The sequence below is a fragment of the Erythrolamprus reginae genome, unplaced genomic scaffold (genome assembly GCF_031021105.1).
Source record: "Erythrolamprus reginae isolate rEryReg1 unplaced genomic scaffold, rEryReg1.hap1 H_53, whole genome shotgun sequence".
Classification (NCBI taxonomy): Eukaryota; Metazoa; Chordata; class Lepidosauria; order Squamata; family Dipsadidae; genus Erythrolamprus; species Erythrolamprus reginae.
In genome coordinates, this window is record NW_027248510.1 from 1 (window position 1) to 10,377 (window position 10,377).

At 41.9% G+C, this 10,377-nt stretch overlaps 1 pseudogene; it reads left to right on the forward strand.

Moving 5' to 3' along the window:
- The first annotated feature begins 5,751 nt into the window (after window positions 1–5,751).
- LOC139155771 (zinc finger and SCAN domain-containing protein 2-like) lies at window positions 5,752–7,113 on the forward strand (annotated as a pseudogene).
- The last annotated feature ends 3,264 nt before the right edge of the window (window positions 7,114–10,377 follow it).

The window sequence follows — 10,377 nt, forward strand, 5'->3', positions numbered from 1 at the left end:
TAGTTATGTATGCGCCAAACAAAAATCAAAAAGCTTTTTAAAAAAATTACATCAGAAATTGGTAGAACTGGAAGTTGAGCATATTTGTGTAATTGGGGATTTTAATGGTATAATTGATGCTGTTAAAGACTACAAAAGTGTAAATAGAAATTTATACAAAAAAAAGGAAAGTGCTTCCAAAAACATTCCACCAAATGTGTGAAGATTAAGCATGGGAGATTGTTGGAGAATGAGAAATAAAGATAAGAGAGAATATACATTTTACCCGAGAGTTGGTCTAGAATAGACTTGGTTTGGGCTAATTGTAAAGTAGAAAATTTAATAAATTCCATTAAAATAAATATTAACAAATGGGCAAAATGTAAAAGTCTTTTGGAAAGGTGAAAGTAGAAAAAAATAAAAGATGGATGCTGAATTTGCAATTATTGAAAGATCAAGAATATATAGATTGGATTTTAAAAGAAATGGAGTTATTTCTTAAAGAAAATAATTATCAAGAAACTTCTCTGCAGAATCTATGGGACACAGCTAAGGCATACCAGAGAGGGTTAACAATAGCCTATACATTCAGAAAAAATAAAGAAAAAAGACAATGTAAAAATGAATTAATATGTAAACTGAAAAATTTAGAAAAAGAATCTCAGGATGATACAAGACAACAAACTGAGCTAATTAAACATAAATTAGAATTATTGGATCAGGAAAAGGTAGTAAGGAAATTAAGAGCTGCAAAACAAGATCAATTTCAAAACGCAAACAGACCAGGTAGATCAGTGTTTCCCAACCTTTTTTGAGCCGCGGCACATTATTCACATTTTCAAAATCCTGGGGAACATTGGGGGGGGGGCGCAAAAAAGTTTGGACAAAAAATCTCTCTTTCTCCCTTTCGCTCTATTTCTCTCTCCCTCTCACTTTCTCTCCCTCCCTCTTTCTCTCTCTCCATCCCTTTCTTTCTCCCTTCTTTCCTCTCTCTTTTGCTCTTTCTCTCTCCCTCCTTCCCCCCTCTTGCTGTCTTTCTTTCTTTCCTTTCTCTCTCTCATTCTGTCTCTCTTGCTATCTCTTTCTCCCTTCATTCCTCTCTCTTTTGCTCTTTCTCTCTCCCTCCTTCCCCCCTCTTGATGTCTCTTTCTTTCTCTCTCTCTCTCTCTCATTCTGTCTCTCTTGCTATTTCTTTCTCCCTTCCTCTCTCTTTGGCTCTCTTTCTCTCTCCCTCCTTCCCCCCTCTTGCTGTCTCTTTCTCTCTCTCTCTCATTCTGTCTCTCTTGCTATCTCTTTCTCCCTTCCTCTCTCTTTGGCTCTCCTTCTCTCTCCCTCCTTCCCCCCTCTTGCTGTCTCTTTCTTTCTTTCTCTTTCTCTCTCTCTCTCATTCTGTCTCTCTTGCTATCTCTTTCTCTCTTCCTTCCTTCCTTCCTCTCTTTTGCTCTTTCTCCCTCCTTCCCCCCCTCTTGCTGTCTCTTTCTTTCTCTTTCTCTCTCTCTCATTCTGTCTCTTGCTATCTCTTTCTTTCTCCCTTCCTTCCTCTCTCTTTGGCTCTCTTTCTCTCTCCCTCCTTCCCCCCTCTTGCTGTCTCTTTCTTTCTTTCTCTTTCTCTCTTTCTCTCATTCTGTCTCTCTTGCTATCTCTTTCTCTCTCTTCCTTTCTTTCTCTCTTTTGTTCTCTCTCTTCCTTCTCTGCGGAGGCTGGCAAAGCTTTTCCGGGTAGGCTGGCTGGGGGATAGGGCGCGCACACGCACACACCCCCGACGTTCCAAAGAACCTTCTCCGACCTCCGCTGTGAGAAGGTTTTCTCCGAGCACTCACCGGAGGAGCTGGAGAAAGGGGCAGATCGGGCGGGTGGGCGGGCAGAGCGGGCGGGCGGGCGTCAGCGGCGAGAAGCCAGGGGCACGAGGGGAACGGAGGCACTGGGGGGTGGGGGCAGCCACGGCGCCGGCCTCCGCACTTTCATCGCTCCCCACCCCAAACTCCAACGCCCAGCTCCTTGCACGGCACTGGAAAAGGGTGCTGCATTGCCGGCTTCTACCTGGTGCTGCCAGGGAATCTCCAGCTGGGCAGGGCTCTCCTTAAGCTCTCCTTTTTCCTGCCTTCCTTCTTTGGGGCCCAGCAGGTTTGCGCCGGAAGCAGCGGCATGGGCCGGAGCCGGGGGACAGCTGCGAGTGGGAGCTCCAGGTCGAGGCACTGGCAGCGCCCCGCCCAGCTGGAGTTCCCTAGGAGCTTGGCGGCACACCTGGCTGTGTCTCGCGGCACACTAGTGTGCCGTGGCACACCGGTTGGGAAACGCTGAGGTAGATGGTTATCTTATAAATTGAGGAAAGAAAAGGGAAAAAAAGTAGAAGTAGAAAAAAAGAAAGAGATAGCATTAGAATATTATAAAGAACTATATGATAAAGATAACATTAGAGAAGAAGATATAATAAAATATTTAGTAATATTTAGAAGACTCAAAGATTAAGCCAATAAGTAAAGAAGATAAAGAAATGTTAAACAAAGAAATAACTAAGGAAGAGTTAGAACATGTAATCATGAAACAGAATAATAACTAAATCGCTGGACCGGATGAATTTCCAATTGAATTTTATAAGGCAACACTACATATAACAGGAGATTTATTATTAGGAATTTACAAAAACACGTTAAAAAATGTCATATATCCCTTATCATGGCAAGAAGCCAATATTGATACATAAAGAATGTGCAGATCCAGATCAGATTAAAAACTATAGACTGATATCTTTGCTAAATGCCGATTACAAACTGTACATGTCAATTATAGTAGAGAGACTGAAAAATATACTAAATAAGATAATTCATCCAGATCAGAATGGTTTTCTGCCTGATAAGACAAATAAGATACGACACTAGAATAGTTTGAACATGTTAGGGTATTATGAAAGCTATAGCGATAAAGAATTTGCAAGGCTGCAGCAGAGGCTCTTGACCGGATTGTGCCGTTGCAAGCTCTCTGCGGCACTAGACCCCGTAGAGCTCCATGGTTCAATGAGGACCTCAGGGAGTTGAAATGTCAGAAGAGACGTCTAGAGAAGCGATGGAGGAAGAGTAAGTCCAAATCCGATCAAACACTTGTAAGAGCTCTTGTTAAAACTTACAAAGTGGCGCTCAAGGTGGCAAGATGCGCATATCATGCCGCCTGGATTGCATCAGTGGAATCCCGCCCGGCCGCTCTGTTTAGGGTGACCCACTCCCTTCATAACCAGGGGGGAGTTGGGGAGCCCTTGCAGAGCAGTGCTGAGGATTTTAACACGTTTTTCGCTAATAAAATCACTCGGATCCGAGCGGACCTCGACTCCAATTGGATAACAGAGTCGACTGACAACAAGTCAGTCGAGGTGACTGGGGCCCGTACTTGTCTATCTTTCTGGGAAGAGTTTGATCTGGTGACACCTGATGAAGTGGACAAGGCCATTGGAGCTGTGAGTTCTGCCACCTGTTTACTGGATCCGTGTCCCTCCTGGCTGGTCTCGGCCAGCAGGGAGGTGACACGGAGCTGGGTTCAGGAGATCGTTAATGCTTCTTTGGGGAGTGGGTCCTTTCCGGCTCCCTACAAGGAGGCACTTTTGCGCCCCCTCATCAAGAAGCCTTCCCTGGACACAGCCATTCTTAACAACTATCATCCAATCTCCAATCTTCCCTTCATGGGGAAGGTTGTTGAGAAGATGATTGCACTCCAGCTCCAACGGTCCTTGGAAGAAGCCGATTATCTAGGCCCTCAGCAGTCAGGATTCAGGCTTGGCTACAGCACAGAAACTGCTTTGGTTGCGTTGATGGATGATCTCTGGTGGGCCCGGGACAGGTTTATCCTCTGTCCTGGTGCTTCTCGACCTCTCAGCGGCTTTTCATACCATCGACCATGGTATCCTTCCGCATCGGCTGGAGGGGTTGGGAGTGGGAGGCACTGTTCTTCAGTGGTTCTCCTCCTACCTCTCCGGTCGGTCGCAGTCGGTGTTAGTGGGGCGTCAGAGGTCGACCTCTAGGCCTCTCCCTTGTGGAGTGCCTCAGGGGTCAGTCCTCTCCCCCCTGCTATTTAATATCTACATGAAACCGCTGGGTGAGATCATCCAAGGGCATTGGGTGAGGTAACATCAGTACGCGGATGATACCCAGTTGTACATCTCCACCCCATGTCCAGTCAACGAGGGAGTGGATGTGATGTGCCTGGAGGCTGTTGGGGTCTGGATGGATGTCAACAGACTCAAACTCAACCCTGATAAGATGGAGTGGCTGTGGGTTTTGCCTCCCAAGGACAATTCCATCTGTCCATCCATTACCCAGGGGAGGGAATCATTGACCCCCTCAGAGAAGGTTCGCAACTTGGGCGTCCTCCTTGATCCACAGCTCCCATTAGAGAAACATCTTTCAGCTGTGGTGAAGGGGGCGTTTGCCCAGGTTTGCCTGGTGCACCAGTTGCGGCCCTATTTGGACTGGAAGTTACTGCTCACAGTCACTCACGCGTTCGTCACCTCGAGGTTCGACTACTGCAATGGTTTCTACATGGGGCTTCCTTTGAAAAATGTTCTGAAACTTCAGATCGTGCAGAATGCGGCTGCGAGATCTATCGTGAGGCTTCCAAGATTTGCCCACGTTTCGCCAACACTCCGCAGCCTGCACTGGTTGCCGATCAGTTTCCGGTCACAATTCAAAGTGTTTGTAATGACCTATAAAGCCCTACATGGCATCAGACCCGAATACCTCTGGGACTGCCTTCTGCCGCACAAATTCCAGCGGCCAATCAAGTCCCACAGTGTTGGCCTTTTCCGGGTTCTATCGACTAAGCAATGCTGTTTGGCGGGACCCAGGGGAAGAGCCTTCTCTGTGGCGGCCCCGACCCTTTGGAACCAGCTCCCCCCAGAGATCAGAATTGCCCCCACCCTCCTTGCCTTTCGTAAGCTCCTTAAAACACACCTCTGTCATCGAGCATGTGGGAATTGAGATATTCCCCTCCCCCAGGCCTATACAATTTATGCATAGCATGTTTGTGTGGATGTCTTGCTTTTTAATAAGAGGTTTTTAGTTACTTTAATATTAGATTTGTCATATATTGTTTATTGTTGTTGTGAGCCGCCCCGAGTCTATGGAGAGGGGTGGCATACAAATCTAACAAACAAATAAATAAATAAATAAAATGTTGTTTTTAGATGCTGAAAAAGCCTTTGATAATTTAAATTGGGAGTTTTAAAAAAAATTAATAAAAGGTATGGAATTTGGATCCAATTTTGAAAATAGGATAAACAATATATACTCTAAACAAAAGGCAAGGATCTTAGTTAATGGAGATTTGACGGATACATTTGATATTAGGAAGGGAGTGAGACAAGGGTGCCCGCTCTCCCCTTTCCTTTTTATATTGTTAATTGAAATTTTATTAAATCAAATTAGGATGAATCCTCAAATACAAGGAACCAAAGTCAAAAAACAAGTTTATAAAATACAGGCATTCGCAGACGAATTAGTCTTCTTTTTAGAAGATCCAATTAATTCAATGATACATTTATTAAAAGAATTGGAATCATATGGAAGGGTAGTTGGTCTTAAAATAAATAGGAATAAAACCAAGATACTAACTAAAAACTGCAACCAAGACCAAACCATAACATTAATGGAGAGAACTGTATTTCAAATAGAAAAAAAAAAAGTATTTAGGAATTTGGCTCTCATCTAGATATTCGTCTTTAAAAGAATTAAATTTTATTAAACTTTTATATAGAACCAAAGAAGACTTAGAAAAATGGTCCATATAAAATCTATCTTTAATGGGAAGGATTAGCACTATAAAATCTAATATACTTCTGAAATGGTTGTACCTCTTTCAAACGGCAGCAGTCCAATTGGATAAAAAAAAAATTCAAACGTAAACAGAATAATGTTTAAATTTATTTGGCATAACAAAAAACAAGAATAAGTATAAAAGCACTGCAGGATTCGAAACTGAAAGGAGAATTTGGTCTTCCGAACTTAGAATTATATTATCAGGTGACAATATTACTGTGGATTAAAGAATGGATTAAATTGGGCAACAATAGAATTTTAGCAATGGAGGGACATAATATTAGTGAGGGATGGCACGCACACCAGGAGAGAAACCCTTTGAATGTCTTGACTGTGGGTAAGGTTTTAGTCAGAATTCCAAACTGGTGTGATACCAGAGGACTCACATAGGAGAGAAACCCTTTGAATGTCTTGACTGTGGGAAAAGTTTTAGTCAGAATTCCAATCTGGTGCAACACCAGAGGACTCACAAAGGAGAGAAACTGTTTGAATGTCCTGACTGTGGGAAAAGATTTGGTCAGAGGTCTGGACTAGTGAAACACCAGAGGACTCATACAGGAGAGTAACCCTTTGAATGTTCTGACTGTGGAAAAAGATTTAGTTGCACTTCCAGTCTGGTGCAACACCAGAGGACTCACACAGGAGAGAAACCCTTTGAATGTTCTGATTGTGGGAAAAGATTTAGTCAGAGTTCCCAACTGATGAGACACCAGAGGACTCACAAAGGACAGAAACCGTTTGAATGTCCTGACTGTGGGAAACGTTTTAGTCAGAGTTCTCACCTGGTAGAACACCAGAGGATTCACACAGGAGAGAAACCCTTTGAATGCCCTGACTGTGGAAAAAGATTTAGTTGCAGTTCCCAATTGGTTCAACACCGGAGGACTCACACAGGTGAGAAACACTTTGAATGTCCTGACTTTGGGGAAAGTTTTAGTGATAATTCTATCCTGGTGCAACACCAGAGGAATCACACAGGAGAGAAACCATTTGAATGTCCTGATTGTGGGAAAAGTTTTAGTTGCTGTTCCCATCTTGTGCAACACTAAAGGACTCACACAGGAGAGAAACCCTTCGAATGGGAAAAGTTTTAGTCAAAATTCCAGCCTGGTGAAACATCAGAGGACTCACAAGGAGTGAAACCGTCTGAATGTCCTTTTTGTGGGAAAGTTTTAGTTATAATTCCAGCCTCATAAGAGACCAGCAGACTCACACAATTGAGAAATCTTTGAAATGTCCAATCTGTGGAGATTACTTCAAGCATAAATCATCCCTTTTTGCACACAAGGAAATTTACATGAGGCAACATTTCAAAAGTTTAGAGAAGTCTTGATTTTCATTGATGAACTCCCATTGAAAATGTAGGTGAATAATTGATTGTTGGAATTTTGGCCTGGTTTAGTTTATTCAAAGTTCAATTCCAGAGCTATGGGTGGAAACTAAACAAGGATAGAAGTAACTTAGAACTAAGAAATTTCCTGACAGTTAGAACAATTAATCAGTGGAAAAGATTGCTTCCAGAAGTTGTGAACGTTCCAACACTGGAAGTTTTTAAGCAGATGTTGGATAATCATTTGTCTGAAATAGTGTAGGGTTTCCTGCCTCACCTGCTTAGGTTCGTCTAAAAGATCTCCAAGGACATTCCAACAACATTCCTGTTGTTGGTTTTATTGCTATTGTTGCTGTGGTTATTTTTAGCCTGGTTGTCAGTTAGCCATTTAGTTTGATGGGTATTCCCTTTTGCTTTTGTTTTTTACAAATCCTTTTGGGAACATTTATTCTACCATATATAGGCTATCACTCCTTCTTTCATAGACCGTATTTTCTAAACCCTGCTGCATACTGTTCCTCTCTCTGGAGACTTCCTTGCAGGTCAATTTACAGAGGAACATGGCATTTAGCGGATATAAAACATCCTCCCTGAGATATGATGTTTGCTCTTGGATGCAGACCACAGGAGTGAAGTTGGCTGCCTTACAGTGTCTGGCCTAATGGTGTTACCATGTAATAAATCCTTGGGTGCGATGGGAAACCGGTCTTGGGATGTAGAGAGGTTTTGATTTCCACTGAGAGTCACCCTTAATAAAGATGATTGTGTCATTCTTCAAACCAGACTTGAAATTTTGGGCTCAGAAAAATTAGAGGTACGTCGCCTTCGATCTGATGTAAATGTAGTTCATAAAATCATCTGCCAAAATATTTTACCTGTCAATGAATATGTCAGCTTCAAGTGCAACAACACACAAGCACACAATAGATTGAAACTCAATAACACCTTGAAACTCAATAACACCTTCAATGGAAACGCCTCGAAACTCGACTGCAGAAAATACAACTTTAACACCAGAGTGATCAATGCCAAGAATGTATTACTTTACTCTGTGGTTTCTTCCCCAAACCCCAAAAAGTTTAACCTTAGACTACAGCCGACCTCGCCTCTTTCCTAAGAGGTCTGTAAGAGGCATTCATAAATGCACCACTGTGCCTACCATCCCTGTCCTACTGTAGTATTGTCCAAATTTACCTATACCTATTTTGCTTTTGTTTATATTTATACTTGTTATCATGTACATGTTTTGACAAATAAAATAAAAATATGTCCTTTAAACAATAAATTTAGGGGGAAATATTACACACACCTTCCGCTGTTGGGGGTGTGTGCGTTTTTGTATGTTGGTCTTGTAGATATTATTATTATTTATTAGATTTGTATGCCACCCCTCTCCGAAGACTCGGGGCGGCTCACAACAGTAAAGACAGTACAAATCCAATAATTAAAAACAGTTTAAAACCCCTTAATATAAAAACAATCATACTTCTCATACAAACTGTAATAACTCTCAATAAAAGTTGAATCAAAAGCAAGTTTATTGTTCTGACAGGAACAAGGTAGATTAACTCAGTCAATTAGCAATTGTGTATTGAGAGCGCAATACAGTGACAGTTCTCAGTATTTATACAAACTAGCCCCAGCAACAGGCAGCTTTTACATTGATACAATTTTAGCGCTGAAAAGAGGCTAACCAATCAAGATACAATAAACAAATCTGAACTTTTGACTTTTACTCTGTAACTGGGTAGGTAACTGGGCAGCATATCTAACACAAACCACACATAAAACGGAAATGGCCCAGGGGAATCAATTTCCCGATGCCTGACCACAGAGGTGGGTTTTAAGGAGTTTACGAAAGGCAAGGAGGATGGGGGCAATCCTAATCTCTGGGGGAAGTGGATTCCAGAGGGTCAGGGCCGCCACAATGAAGGCTCTTCCCCTGGGTGCGGCCAGATGACATTGTTTAGTCGTCGGGACCCAGAGAAGGCCAACTCAGTGGGACCTAAGCGGTCGCTGGGATTCGTGCGGCAGAAGGCAGTCCCGGAGATATGTATGTTTTGTATTTTGTACATTGGGTTGTTTTAATTCAATAAAAATCATTTAAAAAATAAAATAAATGTAGGGCTCAGCACATATCTAACTCTATGATATCACACAGTACCTGAATTTAAACATGCCTGGGATAAACATATATCCATAGTATAAGGGCAGACTAGATGGGGTCTTTTTCTGCCGTCAATCTTCTATGTTTCTGTTTAACAATGATATTATTATTATTATTATTATCATCATCATCATCATTTATTGTCTTTATATGCCGCTCACTCCAAAAGGACTGTGAGTGGCTAACAATTGGAATAAATGCAACAAAAATAAAAAAAGTTAAAATCTAAAAATAAAAATCAATAATAACAATAATATAAAAAACATACATACTTACATTCAAGCCTAATTCCAGGCCTGCCGGAAAAGCCAGGTTTTAACAGCTTTCCGGGAGAACAGAAGGATGGAGATAATGCGGATCTCTAGAGGCAGTTGGTTCCAAAGGGTCAGAACCACCACAGAGAAGGCTCTTCCCCGAGGTCCCGCCAGCCGACATTGTTTGTCAGATGGGACCTGGAGATGGCCAACTCTGGGCCCTTACTGGCCACAGCCATTAAATTTAGGAGAAAATATCCCCCCCCTTTTTTTTTCTATGTTGGTCTTGTAGATATGTATGTTTTGTACTTTGTGCATTGATTTAAACTCTAGAAAAAATGCAGAGAAGAGCAACAAAAATGATTGGTCCTGGAGGCTAAAACATATGAAGAACAATTGCAGGAAATGGGTATGTCTAGTTTAATGAAAAGAAGGACCAGAGGTGACATGATAGCAGTGTTCCAATATCTCAGGAGTTGCCACAAAGAAAAAGGAGTCAAGATATTCTCCAAAGCACCTGAGGGTAGAACAAGAAGCAGTGAGTGGAAACTAAACAAGAAGAGAAGTAACTTAGAACTAAGAAATTTCCTGACAGCTTACCACCCGAAGTTGAGAATGTTCCAACACTGGAAGTTTTTAAGCAGATGTTGGATAACCATTTGTGTGAAGTAGTGTAGGGTTTCCTGCCTAAGTAGGCGGTTGGAGTAGAAGACCTCCAAGGTCCCTTCCAACTCTGCTGTTGTTGTTATATTGTTTGCTGCTGTTGTAGTAATAATAACAACAACAACAACAACAATAATTATTATTATTATTATTATTATTATTATTAGCCTGGTTGTCAGTTAG